The sequence below is a fragment of the Etheostoma spectabile genome, unplaced genomic scaffold (genome assembly GCF_008692095.1).
Source record: "Etheostoma spectabile isolate EspeVRDwgs_2016 unplaced genomic scaffold, UIUC_Espe_1.0 scaffold00018611, whole genome shotgun sequence".
NCBI classification, from domain to species: domain Eukaryota; kingdom Metazoa; phylum Chordata; class Actinopteri; order Perciformes; family Percidae; genus Etheostoma; species Etheostoma spectabile.
In genome coordinates this window covers 284,632-307,386 of record NW_022604349.1, presented here as the reverse complement: position 1 = coordinate 307,386, position 22,755 = coordinate 284,632, and the positions used below count along the sequence as shown (strand labels likewise).

Sequence of the window (22,755 nt, the reverse complement as noted above, 5' to 3'; positions counted from 1 at the left end):
CTGACCGGGTAGTGGATGTTGATTTGGCAAAATGGACAGTAGACTACCAGAACATGATATTCCTCATATGTCATAACCTCTTGATGCATCACCCTTTCAGAGTGTCTATCAGTGTGTCTCCAGCAGAGGATGGTTTCAATCCATCTACCTTTGGGTTATGGGCCCAGCACGCTTCCGCTGCGCCACTCTGCTAAAAATCAGCCCAGATGGGACTTGAACCCACTAGGCCACTGGGGCTTTACATTAACCATGTACACCAGTTCAGGAGAAATACATATACAGCGACTCCTAGTGGTTATGTATGCCAAATTTAAAGGGACTCCCTCTAGGCATTCAGAGATATTGCATTCACTTCACAAGAATCAGGAACATGGAGGCAGCAGTTGTCTCCAACCACAGATCCAGAGCCAGAAACACCTGCAGGAAGCGATCGGAGCTGCTTAATTTTCACAAGTACAAAAGGCTCGGCCAAACAGCAAAGCCCACCAAAAAGAGTTTCATCTCATCGGGGGGTTCCCCTTCAAGGAAGTCTTTAGTAAAAGGCGAAAGACTTGTGTATTGTGAAGAGAAACCAGAGTGAGTACAGCGGTCTGATCGAGAGCAGCAGAAAACCCTAGTGGACCCAGTCCAAACCATCACGGTAAGCCTCACTGGGTGTCCAAACTAAAATGATAAGAGGCAACTTGGTAAACTCCTTACTGATGTTTATATCTGCACTCACAATGCCCTTTTTTTAAACACCAGCCAATCACAAGTGATACATGTGAATAATTAAGGTGTGAGAAATCAGGAAGCTCACATAAAAGATAGTTGTAAAGTCTACCAAATGTTTAACTTTACAACCCGTAAGCTGCTGGAACCTTGGCTGCCACATGTTCCCTTACCATCCCTCACAATGTGATTCACAGATTGTCCAGCCCATGGTTATGAACAGCTTTTAGATTCAGATTTTACTTTTTTTAAATCAAGGCATTAAGATCACTTTCCAAAAGATGATTTTTTTTAATTCCTCTTTTAGTCAACTTCAGCATGGGTTCCTAAACGAATGCATACCACTGTATGCATGTATACCCGCATGCAATTCAAAATGTAGGCCAAATATGTACTTAAAAAAAAGAAACAGACCCGTTTTGACACAAAAACAGAATTTGACAGCAGAAAGCACCAATTTAAGGACAGAGAAATTAGGAATATCACATAAAAAATAGTGACAAGGTCTACCAAATGTTGCTGTTGGTTGATTGGTTGCCACCGGTTCCCAAACCTTTCCTCGGAATGTCACTCACAGATTTTCCAGCCCCTGAGCTTGAACAGCAGAGCAGAGTGGCGCAGCGGGAGCGTGCTGGGCCCATAACCCAGAGGTTGATGGATCAAAACCATCCTCTGCTATTTGGTATACTTTGGAGCAGTATTAAGTGTGTTCATGTTTATCAAAGCATCTGTTTCTGAAGTGAAATGTCTACATTTGCTGAAGAGTAAACTTAATGTCAAGTTAATTTCATCTATAAAAATGGAAACTACAGTTCTCATACCTGCCGTAACACCCATAAAAACATAATGCAATAAATATACTACATTTAAAGTGCTTGTTATGCTATCTGATAGCCTGTACTCGGATTGAATACAACTCCTCAGCTCACCGCACTGCGTTCTGTGATAGTCACACGCTCTGGGCCCTGAGGCCATTTTTACAGTTTCATTTCCGTCTGGATTCATTTAATAAAAAAGCTTGTAAAACATCAACCCTGATGTCTACAGTCAAGATATCATTTTTTAGGACAAACTGGGTTATTGGAATATTTGGGTTGCAGTGAGGTCACTTGCATGTTAAAAATGGTTGTAGGGCCTTAAAGATAAATAAATAAATAAATAAATAAATCTTCCAGATATGTATTGATATCACAGACATATAAGTAAAACCTAAGCCCTTTTCCTTTCTAAAACACTTCTCATATGTCTTGGGAGCAGAGATGGGAAATAACGAAGTGCAAATACTTCGTTACTGTACTCAAGTAGATTTTTCTGATATTTTTACTTTACTTTACTATTTATTTTTGTGGCGACTTTTTACTTCTACTCCTTACATTTTAACACAAATATCGGTACTTTCTACTCCTTACATTTTAAAAATTGGCTCGTTACTTTCGTTTTGTACAAGAGGTTATGTCGGAAAATAGCGCGGACACGCGCCACACACCGCGAGCGGGTGTGCGCGCCACACGGAGAGAGAAAAGTGAGAGAAGTGAAAAGGAGCTGTCCGAAGGATAACCAGCTGAGATCGTGTGTGTGCGTCTTTGAGAACTGTAAGTCGTATAACTCATGTTGTCAGTTCACTTAAGCCTGTTACTGGTCTATAGTTCTTCACATTTAAAGTAAGTTAGCTAGTGGTTTTGGTGTGTTCTTCACCTGTTAGCTGGGCTGCACGTTGATCTTAATCAACAGTTTCACCAGCTTTATTCGCATGAGTTTTTTTTTTTTTTTGACCGAACTTCAGATTCTGTAATTCAAATGAGAAGTGGATAGAAACTTAGCTAGAGAGAAGTTGTCTCCGTCTGTTTTAACAGACACACCTGGGGCCAAGTTGGACACCAGATTCACCTTTAATCCAGTCCTAATCTAGTCCTCAACTTTCACATTATTTCACTGGAGTTATCCTTATTATTGTTTACGTCATCAATACCATATTCAATCTAAATGGATGGGAATATATCTACTGTACGTTGCATTTGACGCACGACTAAGACAACTCAACAGATTCAGCATTCTGCATTAATTCACAGCAAATCATTGTGCCTTGATGGTGCTAACGTTAGCACATAGTAGCATGGACGGTGCTAACGTTAGCACATAGTAGTATGGATGGTGTTAACGTTAGCACATAGTAGCATGGATGGTGTTAACGTTAGCACATAGTAGTATGGATGGTGCTAACGTTAGCCCATAGTAGTATGGACGGTGTTAACGTTAGCACATAGTAGTATGGATGGTGCTAACGTTAGCACATAGTAGTATGGATGGCACTAACGTTAGCACATAGTTGTATGGAGGGCGACATGATTGAAAAAGAAGAAAACAGCAAGACATTCCCATCATCCTCGGCCTTATCTGAGAGAGATGTTTGAGACAGTAGGCATCAAGAAGGACTCCTGGCCAATGTGCTGGGGAACTTCTTCATTAATGTCTGTTTAGTCATTCATATTTAAATCCTTTACTTTATTTCCAGAAGCCATATTTGAGCACACACCTACATGTAGATTAATTTAAATGTTAGGGGGAAAGATTAAAAATAAAAACTGGATCTGTTAATTCTCACAGAATCACAACTGAATTCATATCTTGCTAATAAGTCAGAATCTTATTAACCTGGAGTCCCAGTTTGAGTCATATAGTTTGAGTCCTCCGTTACTTTGGGACTTGGTAATGAATTAAATGCTAACAGAATCACATCCTTAAATTTAGCTACAGCACTATCAGATAGACATCTTGTATAGGACGTTTTGCCTAACGGCGTGTAGTTCAGCAGTATAAACTCAAAAGTTATCAAACAGTGGTCAGATAAAAAGGCATTCTGTGGGAACACTATTAAATGTTTAATTTCAACACCATATACCAGAACAAGATCGAGGGTGTGATTAAAAAGGTGAGTCGGTTTATGAACACTTTGAGAGAAGCCAATAGAATCTAATAGAGAGATAAACGTAGTGCTAAGGCTATCATTCTCATCGTCCACATGAATATTAAAATCCCCTACAATAATAACTTTGTCCGTTTTTAGCACTAAGTTTGACAGAAACTCTGCAAATTCGGATAAGAATTCAGAGTATGGACCAGGTGCTCGGTACACTATAACAAATAGAACTGGATGCATTGATTTCCAACTTGGGTGTGAAAGACTAAGAACAAGACTTTCAAATGAGTTATAATTTAGTTTAGGTTTAGGTTAGCACACATGTTGGTGTGTAATCGTGGTTGCTAAAGTTCATGTACTTTATATACCGTATAATAAATAGCGACCGGGGCCCCTAACACATGCAAATGTTAGCTAACGCTACCAGGAAACTTAACCTACCCTTTTGTGTCGGCAAACAATAATTTGCTCCTGTTTTTTTAGCGGTGATTTTTGTTGCTTCTGGTTGTGGCAAGTAGCCAACGTGCTGTTGTAAGTTGCGTTGAAAATTACATCATCACGCGTAGCTATGGTGACCAGCCACGCTGAGGCGTTACCCAGTCTGCAATGAAAACGGACGCAGAATGCGTCGAGGCGAGTCGAGGCGAGTCAAGTTGAGCTGTTACCAGCAGTGGAAAAACGGCAAAAGATCAACACTGTTTGCATAGAATGGTGTGAGAAGCCAGGTACTCCCAATGCTCTCTGAACGTAGAGCTAGTGGGGCAATGGGTAATGTGTCTGACTACAGATCACAAGATGTTAGTGTCATGGGCCCGCTGCTGTCTATGTCTGTCTTCCTTTTTTCCCTGTGTGTCTGTCTGTATTACTGTCGTCCACTAGAGGACTCCATTGAGGAACCTGGTCCGGAGGCGTGTCCACACTCTGCCATCCGCTTTCCACACAGCTGCAACCCATCCTCATCAATCCAGCTCCACAGCTGCTAACCATCCTCATCAGTCCAGCTCCACAACTGCTAACCATCCTCATCAGTCCAGCTCCACAGTATATATACCCGGGCCGACCACCTCTTCGGCGCCAGTTTGTACTAACCCTCTAAGTGGTAACTAGGCCAGTCATTAGTACACGCTGCTCTCTAAACCTTGCTTCTGACTAACTTTTTTTGTTCTCTTCACAGTGTTCTACATGCGATCTGTTGCTGATTTTAATTAACAACTGACTGGAGATGATCCGTGATCTAAACGGATTTAGTCTCTGACTTTTTAACGTCACTATCAGCCACACAACATGTGTTCTGGACAGAATAAGTCTTTAAATCAGACAAATAGCAGTTAAAATCCATCCAATTAAAAAACAAAAAGTTTATATAAAACGTCATCATGTTGTAAACCAATTAGGTGTTAAATCAGCTGAGAAGCCGGCGTTTCCCAGCATGCTCTGGGTCCACCTGGCTCTTGCAGTCGGTGAAAAGCAACTGCGCCGCCTGCGTCTCAGAACTGCGGCCGCCTTGCTCTCGTGAGATTTCCGTTGCCCACATGTGCATGACGTCAGAGCAAGTCGGGATCAAGTCGGACACAAATCTAACCGGCATGCAACGGGCGCCGATCGCCGGTGATCGATTCTGCGCAGACCTGGCTCATCTCGAACAAGCCTATTGATAGAAACTGGACAACTTAGCCTAAAGGTCCTGCAGGAGGCCCCACATTTTGGACTACAACAAAGATTTGACTGGCTTTCTGTACACTTGCCAACAAAGATCACCACTGATTGCATACAATGGTGTGAGAACGTAGCTAGTGCTAATGCTAAACGTAGGGCTAGTGGCGCAATGGATAACATGTCTGACTACAGATCAGAAGATTCTAGGTTTGACTCCTGGCTAGCTCGTAGTGCTCTTCAGCGACTAAATCTCTTGTTTGTCATTTCCAACTTTACCCCCCAGGACAAACTCTACAAAGAAAACGTACATCTATAAAGAGCCAAATGATGAGTACTTATTGTTTCAACATGCGTGTAAAGTCATCTAAGTCTCTAAGTGTCAGTCAACGACAGCAATAATCAAGCTTCTGTTTTTGCTTGCTAATCATCTTTCCTTGAAAAAAAATGTCCCTGAAGGAGAGGATCTGCAGTGCTAGATAAACCATCCATAAAAGTTTAATTTGTTAGTCAACAATCTGTGAAAGCGGGAAAATATCAGTTGATATTCCGAGTTCCCACTATGCTTTCACAACAACAAGGCCCTGCTGGTACCAAGTGGCCGTGATCGTATAGTGGTTAGTACTCTGTGTTGTGGCCGCAGCAACCCCGGTTTGAATCCGGTTCACGGCAGCTTTGTAAAGCCAGTTTTCTTTTATGCCTCCAAATTGTTCCATCCTCCGCTTCATTTTACATTGATAGAAACTGCAAAGCAGGGGTGGCCAACTAGTCAAGGAACAGCAAGAGACTTGGTATATGGTACAGATGTGTAATCTGTCATGTCCTGCCTGCTGAAGCTCTAGCCAGGCGCCATTCCTCGCCTAAAACAATATGAGTTATTCCAGTAAGTGAAAAGGAAACTCACATCTACAAAGATAAATTAGATAGTTATGACTCCCTGATAGTCTAGTGGCTAGGATTTGGCGCTCTCACCGCCGCGACCCGGATTCAATTCCCGGTCAGGGAATGGTCTGGCTTGACAGATACAGGTGTCACATTTTAAAGAGTAAGTTTTGGTTGGTGTAGATTTTTCAAATTCTTCCTCACTAGTTTAACGCTAGAACCCCAACACTTTTAAAGAGTACCGTTTCCTTTAAATCAGACCCCCGACAGCGGATGTATCCTTTTGTCATCATTGATGGTCATAAACACTTCATCTGCCTCTATCTCAATAACAATTCTTTTCATTTTTTCAAACAGTAACTTGTAATGGAAAATTATATTTAAACAATTATTTTCATATTAATTATTCATGATAAGATCTCCAATGCCTCTCAGAGTATATGACTTCTGTATCTTTCCTCTGTGTCTTCTCCTTGTAGGAGACAACTGAATTTGTTATGACTTTGCATTTTCCCACCACTGAGGGCTCCACTCGGAAATCAAAACAACAAGGAAGCAATTTCAAACAGCAGGGGTAAGTTAAAGTTTCAATTCTGTTGGATAAATTATTTAAATTGGACATTGAGATGGTTTTTGAGACAAATATTGACTGTGATTCAACTGAGGGATTCGGGGAAAGTTATATTTTGTTTTGTAAAACTTTGGGTTGTTTACAAAACAGGAAAGAAGAGAAGCTAGATTTTTTGCAATTCTTCTGTTCACACTTGGCACTATTTAACATCTTTAGTCTGTAGTGCTCTATTCTGTCAGGATTTAATTCTGTCTCCCCCACCTCTTCTTTTTTTCTTGTTATGTCTCGGCAAGAAGTATTATGCTTTTGGGTTGTCTGTCCATCTCTACATCAGAATCAGAAAAACTTTATGGATCTGTGAAGGGAAACTCTTGAAAAGCGACCTAAGGATTTCAAATTTACGCTTCTACAGTCCTCCGCTCTACCAACTGAGCTATCGAAGGGCAACAATGTACATGAACACACTTCCCATTCTTGTTGATGTAATGACACAGGACCACCCTGGAGGGATTTTCTGACTCATCAGGGCCTGTAGCTCAGTGATAGAGTGCACTTACAGTCTCAATGCCCAGCTCTATTACAAGATTTGAAGTGAACTTTGTATTGACCAGTGATGGTGGTATAGTGGTGAGCATAGCTGCCTTCCAAGCAGTTGACCTGGGAACGCGGAATCCCAGTCATCGCAGTAGCTTTCTTTGAGTGATGTTACTTGCTTTTTTTTTTTTTACAAAAAGTCAGCAGAAAGGTTACTTGCACAACCTGGTTTGATAAAACATTAGATCTCTTTGGGCTGCACGATTATGGTCAAAGTGATACTCATGATTAGTTTGATCAATATCACAATTATCTGTTAATTTTCTACTCCAAAGTGCTGGAAAGGAAGGTTTCACCAATCATTGAACCTCAGGTTAACAAGGAATAATCTCCCTCTTTTGGCTTCTTCTTTGCGCTCATTCCCACTTGGACCTCCACAGGAAATAAAAGATGGCTCGTTACACGTCTAAAATCACTTAAAAAAAGAGCTGATGAGTAAATTAAAGCTAAAATCACTGCCTTTTTTAAAACACCAATGTGAATGGTCAACGTGTGAGCAATCAGGAAGCTCACATAAAAGATAGCTGTTGGAACCTTGGTCCTTCCTAAACCTTCCCTCAAAACGTGAATCACAGATTTAACAGCCCCTGGGCAGGTTAAGGAGAGCAGAGTGACACAGCGGAAGAGGGCTGGCCCATAACCCAGAGGTTGATGTATCAAAACCATCCTCTGTTAATTGTTATGAATTGCTTCAGCTTTAAATTGATGTTTAACAAAGCAGCTCCTGCTGCAAGTGTCTGAAGTTAAATTTCTGCACCTGCTGAAGGCTGTTACGAAATTACAGTGGTCATACATCCTTTAACACCCATAAAAGCTGAAGGGTACACCCTTACTGGCATGTGAAATTGTGCTGTCTGATAACCTGAGGTATGAAAGAGAGCATACTGCTAAGTTTGTGTCACAGGAGGTCTTAGTCTACCACTACGTTCTATAACCCTACCAGTCAGATTACCACAGGAGGTAATATCTTCTGCAGCTCTTTTAAAGACTCTACCATAATACCTGCTGGAGATGCCAGGTCCTCATACATGTAAAGCATGAGCTCTACCACTGAGCTACATTCTTTTTTACTTTTTTTCTGAGATAGACTTAGACTCATCTTTATTAATCCTTTTGGCATGACTCCTGCAAGGAAATTGAAATATTACTGAATAAAAGAAGAAACCTGGGTAAAACATGTAATGGTAATGTTGTATATGGCTTCAAAACCTGTAAATGCAACTGTGGTGGCTGGAAATCAAACCTGGGCAAAATGCTTGCACTGCTATGGTATAAATTATAGTCGAAAAGTAACACACCTGTTGCCTTTCTGCTGGACAATACAACGTTCACTGCAAATCTTGTAACACAGACTGAAAATAAATGCTAAGAGATACATTGGTGGAGACTGGTGGCTTCCAGTACCTACGAGATAACACAATATTGTTCGTAAAGGCACATCTGCAATTTGGTATAATGTGATGTGTCATTAGTTTGCTACCACTTTCGTTGTAAGCAGGATTTAATACTGTACCATACATTCATTATCTTAATGAACAACAATTTAACAATCGCCATTATATCAAATCAACAGCCGGGTGTAACCTAGGTAACAGGTGTAACCTAGCTAAAGATTAATATGTACTGACTTATGCGTAAATGTAGAAGCTGGACGTGCATTGTATTGTTCTTACATGTCAATTTAATTCTGACTTTGAATTCAAATATTTGGCCTCCAAGAAAATTTGGGAACTGATGATGTATCAGTCATTTTGCTGGTGGTTTCTTGGTCACAGCAACAAGCTTGATCATTGACATACAGTTGCACGCCACGTATCACAAAACTATTGGGTGGGGCCTTATGTATTTGCTTATATTACCTCAAGTGACCTGCATACCAATGACCGTAAAGATTAATGTGTACATGGTTTGTAGAACTGTACCTTCTAATAGACATAAGGCCACTGTTTGGGCTGCTCTATGGTCTTCTGGAGAAGGATAAATCCCAGAGTTGGCTCTCTCCAGGTTATTTAAGCAACAAACGTCCCTGGGTGGACTTGAACCACCATCCTTTCAGTTAACAGCCGACTGCGCTGACCTATTGCGCCACAGAGACTGCATCTAGCTGGTGTTTTATGAGCGAGAACTTGATGTTTAAGCCACAAGCGTTTGCTTTATAGCTTTTTGAGGTTTAGCGGCACATGTATGCTTATCAGGCTATTACTCAGAAAATTGGGGAAGCTGACTCATGCAGAAGTGTAGAAGTGTAGAAGCTGACTGACTTAGAATTCAAATATTTGGCATCCAAGAAAATTCCGGAACTGATGATATATTAGTAATTTTGCTGGTGGTTTCTTGGTCACAGCGACAAGCTGGATCATTGACAGACAGTTGCACGCCATTTGTCACAAAACTGTTGGGGGGGCCTTATGTATTTGCTTGTATTACATCAAGTGACCTGCATACCAATGACCGTCAGTGATGGCAAAAGTACTCAATGCGCATACTTAAGTAGAAGTACAGATAATTGTGTTAACAAATACTCTGGTAAAAGTAGAAGTACTGATTTAACTTTACTCAAGTAAAAGTAACAAAGTACAGGCTTAGCAATTAGAGGACTCGCCCCAATGGTGCTATTAAAAACCTCCTTCACCATTCTAAATGTCTAAGGGACAGTTGGTAGGTTTCATGTATTGTACAACCTCGGGCTTAAATTCCTCAAACACAGCTGAGTATGTAGAAGAATTAGATAAAAAGACCTTAACATTAGCACTGGTAATTTTGTGTGACCACCATTGAAGGATGGCTTTCATTGTTGGCAGAATATGAACCTGCGAGGGGAGACCCCAAAGGATTTCTAGTCCATCGCCTTAACCACTCGGCCACGACAACCTGAAAAGCTATGCGATACCGCGATGCACTAATATGGATAACCTATTCAAGGCAAGGCAGCTTTATTTATTTTTTATTTATTTATTTTTATAGCCCATTTCAGCCACAGGGCAATTCCAAGTGCTTTACTCTTAAAAAGGAGTTATAAAATTTAAAAAATAGATAAAACACAAGAATAAACAGTTAAAAAATAAAATCTGATAAAACACAAGAATAAAAGTTACAGTGCAGTATAACAAATCAAACATTAAAGATATGAACAACCATTAAAAGACAGGTCTTCAGCCTTGATTTAAATGAACTGAGAGTAGCAGCGGATCTACAGGTTTCTGTGACTTTATTCCAGATATGAGGAGCATAGAAACTGAAAGCTGCTTCCCCTTGTTTAGTTCTGACTCTGGGGACAGAAAGTAGACCTGTCCCAGATGACCTGAGAGGTCTGGGGGGGTCATAGTGTAGTAGCAGATCAGAAATGTATTTTGGACCTAAACCGTTTAGTGATTTATAAACTAGCGAAAGTACTTTGAAATCAATTCTTTGAGACACAGGAAGCCAGTGTAAAGACTTCAGAACTGGAGGGATGCGATCCAGTCTCCTGGTCTTAATGAGGACTGGAGGGATGTGATCCAGTCTCTTGGTCTTAGTGAGGACTGGAGTGATGTGATCCAGTCTCTTGGTCTTAGTGAGGACTGGAGTGATGTGATCCAGTCTCTTGGTCTTAGTGAGGACCCGAGCAGCAGCGTTCTGAATCAGCTGTAGCTGTCTGATTGATTTTTTAGTGAGACCTGTAAAGACCCCGTTACAGTAGTCAAGTCTACTGAAGATGAAAGCATGGACCAGTTTTTCCAAGTCCTGTTGACACATAAGTCCTTTAACCCTTGATATGTTCTTAAGGTGATAGTAGGCTGACTTTGTAATTGTCTTAATGTTGCTGTTAAAGTTCAGGTCTGAGTCCATGACTACACCAAGATTTCTGGCTTTGTCTGTTGTTTTTAACATTGTTGTTTGAAGCTGAGCGCAGACTTTTAATCGTTCCTCTTTTGCTCCAAAAACAACCACCTCAGTTTTTCCTTCATTTAATTTCAGAAAGTTCTGGCACATCCAGCCGTTAATTTGTTCAATACACTTAGTCAGTTTAAAGATAAACACTTGCCCATCAAGTGTAGAATAACATCAGCTGTGAACTGTAGTTGTGTTTCACATAAAACTGTCAGTACAAAAAGATCTAGGGCCCTTTAGTTGTTGTAATCATTTCAATTTAGTGTCATTCATATGTGATCCCTGGTTAACATACAGTATATTGTCTTTATGACATAATTATGTGAAGCACTATGAAGTCCTGTTGCAAGAAGCAAAAATAATAGATTATTTAAAAAGACAGGATTATCTACTATCAGATCATTGAAGTCACATTTCCAGAGAAACGTGTAATCATTGGACAGAGAAAGTTCAAGTTTAACAAATTATGTAAAGAGTAATGGACTGCAATTTTTAATCAGTTTTATTAGAAAATCATCAGAATTGTCATTTATTTATTGTTACATAGCATAGAGATGTGTTGCAAAGTGGCATATGATGATAAACAGACCTATTCACAACGTAATATTGTCTCTTTTTATTGTTATTTTTGTTCAGCTACATTATCTGCAAACTTCAACTGCCCCAGTTATTACTCTCTGCTGACTCGCCAGAAGATGGAGCTGCTGACTTGTATTTTTCAGGATAGAAATGAAGTAAAGCAGTTGAGATGAGAAGATAAATAGTGGTGTAGTCAAGTCAACCTTTTTCAAGTAGTTTGCTACTTTTACTTTTATACTTTATGTAAATTTCCAAGCCTGTACTTTGTTACTTTTACTTGAGTAAAGAAGTTAAATCAGTACTTCTACTTTTACCAGATACTTAGTTTAAGTATATGTACTTCTACTTGAGTACGGGAAGTAAGTACTGAGCGATTCATGGCGTGGTATGAAATATGTAATGTTAGAAATATGTTAGACAGAGAGAAATACTGGCACTCGCTCCTCCGGTTAGTTTTTCAGTAGTAGAGCACGATTCTTTACTTCACTAGGCTACTGCAAAACAGAAATACTCAAAATGCCCCTGTGAGTGTCAGACTACATGCATTATGTTGTTATTATTGAAAGTTAATTTACAACAAACATTATAATAGCAGTTTCTTAACTGAGAATTTTTACAGTGATAGACTTCACAGTTGACAGGATCCATAATAAGACAGCACTCTGGTTCCACGGGGGATTGAACCCAGGAACTACACTACAGAACCTCAGCTATAGTGTTTTCTGTGATATAATCAAAATCAAAATGTGATCTGAACCATACAGTAGAAATAATAAATGGAGCTCCACTTACTAAAAGTGAAACAAATGCTAAGGTGCAAGAAGTGAAGAGGTCTTTGAGAACAATTAGGTTGATTGTCGTTCACTCCTTTTTAAAGTCTTTTCAACTGATGCCTGCTAGGTTGTAACAGGACGTAGTTCTTACATCAAGCCTTAAGTCTGGCTCCACGGGGGATTGAATCCAGGACCTTCTGCATGCAAAGCAGACGTGATAACTACTACACTATGGAACCTCTGTACCAATATAATCTTTGACATAATCGGATTCATACTGTAAATAAAAATAGATTGAGCTCAGGTTCTGAAAGTGAAACAAATGTGTCTTTAGAGTAGTTTTTTTTTTATTGTTTAGTGTCAGTCACTCCCTTTTAAAGAGACACCTGCCAGGTGGTAACACAAAATAGTTCTTACTTTAAACCTTAAGTCTGGTTCCACTGTGGATTGAACCAAGGACCTTCTGCATGTAAAGCAGAGGTGACAACTACTACAGACTCCAAGTAAATAATCACTACTTTTAGCGTGTATAGAGCAGCATATCTCCACCAGACTCCATGTAAATAATCACTACTTTTAGCGTGTATAGAGCAGCATATCTCCACATGTAAATGGGTGAATTAAGAGTTTATTCCAACCAGACCAGAGGGGTGATTGTTGGAACAGTGGAAAGATGAACCAAGACGGCTTTTGGTAGATTTATTTAGTTTCTGTCCAATTTTACAGTTTTTTCCATTTGCTAACACACTAAAATGACATGCACAGCACAATTATTTAAACTGACACACAGAGAGCAAAACTTCCTCTCAAGTCTCCGAAAGTCTAAACACATTTTCTGCTTTACACACATTTTGCATTTTAAAATGGCACTTTTTAAAATGAACTGAACACAGTTTCCTGCATAAGACACAAAAATCTGACACAAAGTCACATGTTTGCCATTTCAAAACACTGCCATTCAAAATGACACTACATGAGCTATTTGGCTAATTACATGTGCCACCTGGCCAAACACCTCATTGGTTAATTGCCAACACTCCAATCAGGATGTAAGCACTATGAAAAGACCACAGGTGAGCACCTTTTTTTAACAGCAACAATGGAAGACGTTGCAGAGAGAGGAAGAGGAAGAGGAAGAGGGAGGTTGAGAACAAGAGGGGGAGGAAGAGTGAGAGGTAGGTGTAGAGCAGGTAGAGGAGTTCATGGCCAAAGAAGACAAAGACTTTCAAATGAAATCCGAGCAACCTTAGTAGATCATGTCATCAACCATGGGCTGACAATGCGTGAGGCTGGACAGAGAGTGCAGCCAAACTTGAGCCGTTTTACTGTCGCCTCTGTCATCCGGACCTTTAGACTGGAGAACAGGTATGTAACTAAGATTTCATGTAGTACACATGCAGTACACCCCATGACATAGTGCATCAGTTGGGTGACACCTGTTTACTTACTGTATGACATCAGCCATTTATGAACTGTACAAGTTTCCTGTACAATGTACTCTACTGTGGGGGGGAAATATTTAGGCTGCAATGTCCAAGCTCTGTATATTTCTTTATTTAATTTTTTCTAAAGGACTGAGAGACGACACCATGGTGGAGGAAGGGGCCGAATGTTCACCGGGGTACAGGAAGCTGGAATTGTAAACTTGGTTTTGGAACATAATGAAATCAGATTACGAGAAATTCAAAGCCACATCATCCAAGACAACACCTTGTTCCACAACATTCAACGAGTCAGTCTGTCCACATTGGCTCGCATTCTCAAGCGAAACCAAATTAGAATGAAACAACTTTATAAGGTGCCGTTTGAGAGAAACTCTCAAGGAAACAAAGAGGTCAGACGAGCATATGTGGATGTAAGTACTGTATTGACTGTTATCCAGTAGAACTGGATAACACCATATTGACAGATTTTTGTTCTTTGTTCTCAGAGAGTACTGGAAATGGATGCTCATGCAATCCCACATGAGTTCATCTTTATAGATGAGGCTGGGTTTAACCTGGCAAAGACCAGAAGAAGGGGGAGAAACGTCATTGGCCACAGAGCCACTATAGATGTTCCTGGCCAACGTGGTGGGTACATCACAATGTGCGCTGCCATCTCCAGTATGCATGGTGTCCTTCACCGTCATGCCAACCTTGGACCTTACAACACAGCCCATATTCTCACATTTCTGGACAGACTTCACAACATTCTCATACCACCAGAGCGTATGAATGATGCAGACCCTCAAGGAAACCGATACGTTGCAGTATGGGACAACGTGAGCTTTCATCGTGCCGCCGCAGTCCAAAACTGGTTTGCTGACCACCCACCATTTCTCATGCAATACCTGCCACCATACTCACCATTTCTGAACCCCATAGAAGAGTTCTTTTCGGCATGGCGGTGGAAGGTATACGACCGGCAGCCCTTTGTGCGCGTGCCTCTTGTGCAGGATATGGAAGAGGCAAGTGATGAGATTGATGTGGGTCCAATTCAGGGATGGATAAGGCATTCAAGGCGCTTCTTCCCTCAATGTCTGGCAGGAGAAGATATTGCCTGTGATGTTGACGAGGCGTTGTGGCCAGACCCGGCTGTGCGGCAAGATGCTGCCTAATTATTTTTGTTGCCTCTTTTTTTTTACTGTAATATATTTTTTCTGAAATTTTCTTTTCTACGAATATTTTTGTTTGGTCCCATGTGAATATATCCGCTGTGCATATGTTGAATTGACTTGTTTACTGTAGTGAAACAATAAAATGTTCTAACAGCGTGTGTGTGTGTGTGTAAATATTTCTGTGCATGTGAACAATCTGATACATATTTTAGTATTATGGCAATGCATAGTAAAGATGAGGGTGCTTTTCATTATGCCCAACAGTGTGTAGTTGGTTAGGCAAAACTCTGGTAATATGAATGAAGTGTGTGTCGTTTCATGCAAAAGTTTGATTTTGATAATACTATGTGTAGTTTTGGTTGCAGTGCTTCATTTTGCAGGATATATGAGGTATTTTGCAGTTTGGGTGTGTGGTTTTGTGAATTGTGTTAAGTATTTTGATAAAACCAGACTAGTTTGCAAAATTGTGTGTTAGCAATAGGAAAAAACTGTAATGAACTGTGTTTTACGATGATAAAAGTAGTGATTATTTACATGGAGTCTGGTGTGACAGTTGGTTGTGTATTTGTATGTGTGTGTGTGTATGTGTGTGTGTATTCATGTATATGTGTGTGTGTGTATTAATGTGTGTGTGTGTTTATGTATTTGTGTGTGTGTGTGTGTGTGTGAGCATATGCACAAACAATAGTCAGAGTTTTCCAGTCCAATAATGTGGAAAAAATAATGTTCCTTAATAAAAATTGATGAGTGGTCCCTGTGCCACATACCCCCCGGCCATAGTTACACAAGCACACCCAACTTGTGCCATATTTTCCCAGCACATCCTCTGTTTCCCCAAGCACTCTTTACCTAATACCCAATTATACAATACACAAATCTACCAATCTTTATTTAAAAAGAATGCTATCCCATTGTTAGTACACGTGAGTGTCACTAGTCTAAAGCCTCCAGTCCACTATCTTATCGGGATCATTTGGATGCAGCCTTGGCCCTTCACCGGGCGAGGACGCTGTTACTGAAGCTTCTAGTAATGAACCCATTTTCAAACCAATTCCTCTAAGTGGTTCAGTGCTTCACCAAAGCTTCATTTGCCCTTCACTATCAGCACCTAGTTTCTTGACATTGTAATGCCTTATGTCTGCTATAAAAATCTAAATTGAGTTGAGCCATAATTCATTTTTATTTATACCTTTGTTTTTCCTACTGTGACATGTCAAAATGTCAAAAGGTGCATTGTTTGAAAGCCCATCTCTACACATCCATGTTCCCCTCCCACAGGTGGTTTCACACGTGCTAGTTGTCCCTTAAATTCACAATTTATTTTTGTAATTTATTGGTGTTTTTCTGTATTTAAAAAAAAACAGAAATAATCTGTAAAGTTAACAGGAAAATGTATGTAAAATTAGAGATTTTTTTTACAGTGTGTCAAGTTCTGAACATTCCCTGACCGGGAATTGAACCCGGGCCGCAGCGGTGAGAGCACCGAATCCTAGCCACTAGACCATCAGGGAGTCACGTCTATCAACTTTATCTTTGTAGATGTGAGTTTCCTTTTCACTTACTGGAATGACTCATATTGTTTTAGGCGAGGAATGGCGCCTGGCTAGAGCTTCAGAAGGCAGGACATGACAGATTACACATCTGTCACATAGTCAGTTTGTAGTCTTAAATACCAAGTCTCTTGCTGTTCCTTGACTAGTTGGCCCCCCCTGCTCTGCATCGCTCCAGGTAAGTAGAAAGCAATCTGTTATGCACCTTTGCATTGCACTAAAATGTCCACATTTGGACCTGAATCCAACAATAACTTTACTTGACACACACATACATTGGTTTTCAGGTTACAAATGTTGGTCAGGGGTTTAGTTACTGTTTGAAAAAAGTGTTTATGACCCATCAATGATGACAAAAGGATACATCCGCTGTCGGGGGTTTGATTCAAAGGAAATGGTACTCTTTAAAAGTGTTGGGGTTCTAGCGTTCGGATCATCACTATCAACAACTAACCTGAAAAGAACAGGAAAATTATGAGACTGGCAACAAGTAGTGTGTTTCCTTCTCTCGCTTCTGCCAGACTAAAGACGAGAGGCTAAAACCGCACTGTGCCGTCTCACTGGGAGGCGCGGCCCCCTTGTGGTGAACTTTGGCATAGAACTTACTAAATAAATTTACACCAATAAATATAAAAAAAGATAAAACTTACTTAAGAAGCTTCTTCACGTTCAAGAGAAGGCCTGTTTCCAGCCAGACTATAAATTGATTCATGAAATCCCTGTTATTAACATGTGGTCAGTCCCATATGGTCTAGCGGTTAGGATTCCTGGTTTTCACCCAGGTGGCCCGGGTTCAACTCCCGGTATGGGAATTGGTATCTAGCCGATGAAGGTCTGCAGCAAGATCAGTAACATCTGTTTCATTGATCCTGTATTAAATGAGAGCTTCCTGGCATATCTATGGATGTATTCATAAAATCACTGTTGTTATTATTCAACGTGTCAGTCCCATATGGTCTAGCAGTCTGGATTCTGCCTAAATAACCTTTACACACATTCTTAAGGAGTCCTCTGGAGACTTCAATCAGTACATCTGAGAAAGCTTTCAGTTAGTTTGATTTTACATTCATTTGGCCTAAGTGGTGTCCAAAAGGTCTTGGTTTCTGCTCTTAAAGACTTCTAATAGTAAGGAAAACCCTGGTTTTCACCCAGGTGGCCCTGGTTCAACTCCCGGTATGGGAATTGGTATTTAGCTGGTGAAAGTCTGCAGAAAGATCTGTATGATCTCTGACATTGGTCCTCTATTAAATCAGATCTGTAGTTACGTACGTAAAAAGGCAAAAAAGTGGAAGATTAACTCAAGAAGTGTTTAATAAAGATGAGCAAGTACAGCTGTATCTGTATCTGTTAACCATATGAATTATTACAGTATTGATCACAAACTTCCAAGATGCCGTCTCTGTCTGTTGATTGTGTGGGTTTTGACAACAGTGTCATATGCATTTATATATTTATCTATTTTATAGTTATTTTATGTTCACTTTGGTAGTGCAGAGGCAGATGTTCTTATCTGTGTAGTACTTAGGTCTGTTTGCAATCTGTATACACATGTCTACATGGTGTGTGTATATCTGTTTCAGTTATCACTGTTTTGAATGTCATTGATGTTCACAAAAACATTTTGTAAACAAAAATCTGTCTTTAATGCTGATAAATTGAACATAACAGGCAAAAACATTACATAAAATTATGTTACAGAACCATTATCAACTATTAGAACCATAACTAACATGTCACACACATAAAAAGGCACTCATGTGTGTAAAACTAAAAAAAATACACACAAGACCACAAACAAACAAATTAACTACAGCTGCTCTGATATTCCAGACCAGTCTGAAGCCTATTGGCCAGTAACTCCCCCCCCCCTCACATTTCATCAGTGTCCCATATCAAAACCAACAACAATATACAAGTGCATGAACAGGAATTAATTACAAATTATTACAATAACACAGTACCAATACAATGAATGGGTACAACATGAACACATGATTTAGGAAACTTCTGCTTGTTTTCAGCCCCAAAGTGGATCAGCTGCTGTGAGCTGCTGCAGTCCTCCTGTGTGATACAGGGCGGTATATGTAAAGCACGTTGTTCGCCGACACAAAAGGGTAAGTTACGTTTGCTGGTAACGTTAGCTAACATGTGCATGTGTTAGGGCCCCGGTCAGTATTTACTATACGCTAGCGTTATATAAAGTACATGAACTTTAGCAACCACGACTACACACCAACATGTGTGCTGTGTACCATTTGTGTTTCAGAGCATTAACGCTTTGCAAAATCTTTGCCGCAGACCGTCTGGTGGGCGTGGTCCGACTGGTGAGATCTCTGGTTCTGACCTGCTATGCTTCGTATAATCTTTATGAGAGTCATGGAGAGGCTTATGACAACGACTGGGATGCATCTGGGACAGCAGAGCCGGGGGGGGGGCACTGTCACAGGCTGCAGAGGTAGAAGACCAGGATGTATGGGAGCGTTTGATGCGCTACTTGAAAAGTTAAATAAAACCTTTTCTTTGATACATTGTCTTGTTTTTTTAAAAGTGTGCAATACTGGAAAAGACATGCAAAAAACTCTAGTAGCCCTTAATATTGAACAGCTGAAAAGTGAGAATAGTGCAGAGAGTAGATAATCTGTCGGTGTCTGGCTAGATTTTTTTTAAATGTCGCGTTTGTTCTGGACACACACTCCGCACTCTGGTCTGCTAAAAATGCAGTGATAAGTGACGATTCTCTCCAACCATTAGTCTGCAGGTTTCCACGTCACCTTTTGGTATCGCCTCAGCTCACAAAAAAGTACCTGGTAGCAGGTCCCAGGGACTTTTTTTTGTAATGGAAAACCAAAAATGGCAAGTAGACTCGAGGCGGGTAGATCCCACCCTGCGGAAAACCGCCATAAGGCGGAGGATTTAGTCTCTCTGGAGGCGCAGGTTCAAATCCCACCACTCACGCAGGAAGACATCGAATCGATCCTATGCTAATTCTTTGCATGCTTGTATTTAACATTAAATCTACTTCCGGTCTGTTGATGTTTAACAAAGCATCTATTACTGCAAGTCTCTGAAGTGAAATGTCTTCATACTGACCTTGCTGCAGACCTGCACCGGCTAAACAACAATTCCCATACCGGGAATTGAACCCGGGCCACCTGGGTGAAAACCAGGAATCCTAACCGCTAGACCACATGGGACTGATCACATATTAATAACAGGGATTTCATGAATCAATTCATAGTCTGGCTGGAAACAGGCCTTCTCTTGAACGTGAATTAAGAAGCTTCTTAAGTGAAGCTTTTGAGTGTTCTTTAGGTTTTTATCTGCTTTAACTATTACCGGACAGCGGGGGCACGGAGCAGAGCAGAGCGGCCGTTAGGGAGGAATCCTCCTCCGTGTTCAGCTCCATTTGGAACTGGCGGTGAAAAACTTAACGTTGGAACTTTATGACGAATATAAATGTTGACGGGTTGATTTCCGTTAATAACAAACACAACTATAGTCAAAAGAAGAAAAAAAATATATGTGAAAAGCCGTCTTGGTTCATCTTTCCACTGTTCCTACAATCACCACTCTGGTCTGGTTGGAAACTAAAGGATCTAAACTAAAAGGATGTTCCTCTTTAACTAAAAGGTCTATCTCTGTAGGGATCCATCCCATAATGTTGTCACACACTTAGAATAATGATCTGAGTCTGTCAGCAGCAACAACACAACCTTTAGAGGACGCTGACTTTACCTTTAAATTAGGAGTTTAAACAGAGACACAACAGGAAGAATAAATCCATCAAATCAAGTCCCCAATAATCAGCATGTGGCCTTGTTTTATTTCAGGTAGTCAGCATGGAGCTGTTCCACATTCCCAGACATTTAAAACAAGTCAATCATTGGCGTTATTCTACGAGTCAGATGAATAAATCAGCTGTTTGCTATTTGAGCTGCTCTGTTTCCTGCTGCTCCGTCATTCTTTAGTGTCCTCTGGAAACAGGTCGCTGTCCTTTATGTGTCTTTTGTACGACATCATCAGTGTCTTTGCTTTAGTCTGAAGAAACTCCAACAGATTTAAAACCACATGCAGTCACAGAAAATACAAGCAGGGAATAGAAAATATCAGACAAAGAATATGAAATGAAAAGTCCCCAAAGTAGGAAAATATAATGTTAATCTACCAAACAACAATAACTGGAGAGCATCCAATTAAACATGGCCGACTTCCAGTATGTCGGAAATGAAGAGAGGAATGTTTGGACAGATTACAGATTCATTTTATTTTTATTTAACCTTTATTTAACCAGGAACAATCCCATTGAGCTACAGTAACTCTTCTTCCAGGGAGTCCTGCCAAGACAGGCGGCAATAAGTTTCATAAAACATAAAAGACAGGACAATGGTTCCATACTACACCACAAATCTCTATAGATACTACAACACAAACAAGACATTACTCTTAATTTAAGCTAATGCAGACATCCAACTTAAAGGACACCTAGTTAAAATCAATTACACTGTTCAGGCAGAGTGTACTTTAAAAGGTTTTAAACCGAATTTGAGCTGAAGTCCAAATTCAGGCCTTCCACACATTGGTTGTTAAATCATGGACCAAATCGCTGTGTAGTCTCACAATGCTAAAACTTTTTGTGTTCCAACATTTGGAAGTTTTTGATATTTAAAGGGTTCAAAAGTGTGTTCAAAGGTTAAAACTAATAGCCCTAAAGCAGCCATGTCACGTCAAGGCCCAAATGAGAAAGCAGCCCGGAGAAGTACTATACTGAACATTCCTTTTTCTGTTCATCCTAAAGTCCTTAAACATGTATTTTCTAAATTATAGAAAAGATCACATGACCGGTGTTTGCAAGGGTTGCTCAGAGCTGAGGCTCCGCATCCTCCTCTGCATTTTACAATAAAAACCAGGTCATTCTCTCTCATTCGATGTCAGTCATTTGTTACCACCGTGACTTAGTGGAATGTCTGCAGGCGCAAAAAGGTCCTGGAAAAGCAACAATGTAAGCGGTCCACAACGCAGTGAAGTAAGCATTGCTGCAACACATCAGGACAGAGCTTGAGAGGCAGGGAGACAACAGGCAGATAAGAAACCTGCATTGATGACGAGAAGAAATTTGAGTTTAAGCCAGCCAAAATGGAGGACAGATTGAGATACAACAATGTTCGCATTATTGGACTGAAAAAGACGACCCAGTGGGATTCTTGCAGAAACAGCTACTGGTTTGGATTCCATCCTTACAGAACCAGACACCATCAACATGGACAGAGCAGACAGAATCAACGGCAAGGGTACAATGATACATACGCTGATTTTAAGGTGTCTGAGATACCAGGACCGCCAAGCAGTCCTTCAGGGGGCAGCAGGAAGCTACATTTTAAGCCTGGATACAGTACTTTCGCCGTCCAGCAGCACCAGGAATGTATAGGAGTACAGCGTAAATTACATGCTAAAGGTGTCTCAAACTCTCTTATTTATCCGGCCACCCTGAAAGAGACCCGCGGAGGGAGAACGTTCACATTCACTACAGCCAAGAATGTGGACATGTTCTGTCAGGAGCTGGATAAAGATGATGAAGGGACATCCATGTGAGGCGCTTCAGCAGCTGTGGATTAGTGGAGTCTGGAACACTGCAAGGTTGACTTGAGGGCACTGTATGTAAGTTTGGGATCCAAGCTTTAAATGAACATTTAATTAGGCTGACTGTTCACTTTATAGTCTATATGTATTACTCTCACTAGGATGGTGTACTTTTTCAGTTGTGGACTTTATAATAAAAAACTAATAATTTATGAGAATGTCGGTATCAAACAGTAGAGGGCAGCATTACCCCGTTGCAGCAATAGTCTGCCTAATTCAGAGCAGAAGAATGTGTTTCCTTTGGTAGTGTTTTAATGCAAACACGTTATATTTCCTAATCTTAAATGGTCTTACTGCTGGTCAGCCTTCAATAAGGAGAGAAGATCAGAATATAAGAACACAGCTATCAGGGCATGAGGAAGAGGAAACAGCTTGGCTCTGAAACATTTTCACAACGAGGCAGAGTGAATGAGCTGGTG

General features: G+C 40.5%; 3 non-coding genes across 3 annotated transcripts; 1 reads left to right on the top strand and 2 right to left on the bottom strand.

The window, feature by feature from the left end:
* Nucleotides 1–462: 462 nt before the first annotated feature.
* On the bottom strand, nt 463–580 carry LOC116681321 (U5 spliceosomal RNA). The gene has a single exon (XR_004330004.1). It is a non-coding gene; the product is annotated as a U5 spliceosomal RNA (small nuclear RNA).
* Nucleotides 581–17,439: 16,859 nt separating this feature from the next.
* On the top strand, nt 17,440–17,511 carry trnae-uuc (transfer RNA glutamic acid (anticodon UUC)). The gene has a single exon. It is a non-coding gene; the product is annotated as a tRNA-Glu (tRNA).
* A 2,310-nt stretch (nt 17,512–19,821) lies between these two features.
* trnae-uuc (transfer RNA glutamic acid (anticodon UUC)) lies at nt 19,822–19,893 on the bottom strand. The gene has a single exon. It is a non-coding gene; the product is annotated as a tRNA-Glu (tRNA).
* Between the last annotated feature and the right edge of the window lie 2,862 nt (nt 19,894–22,755).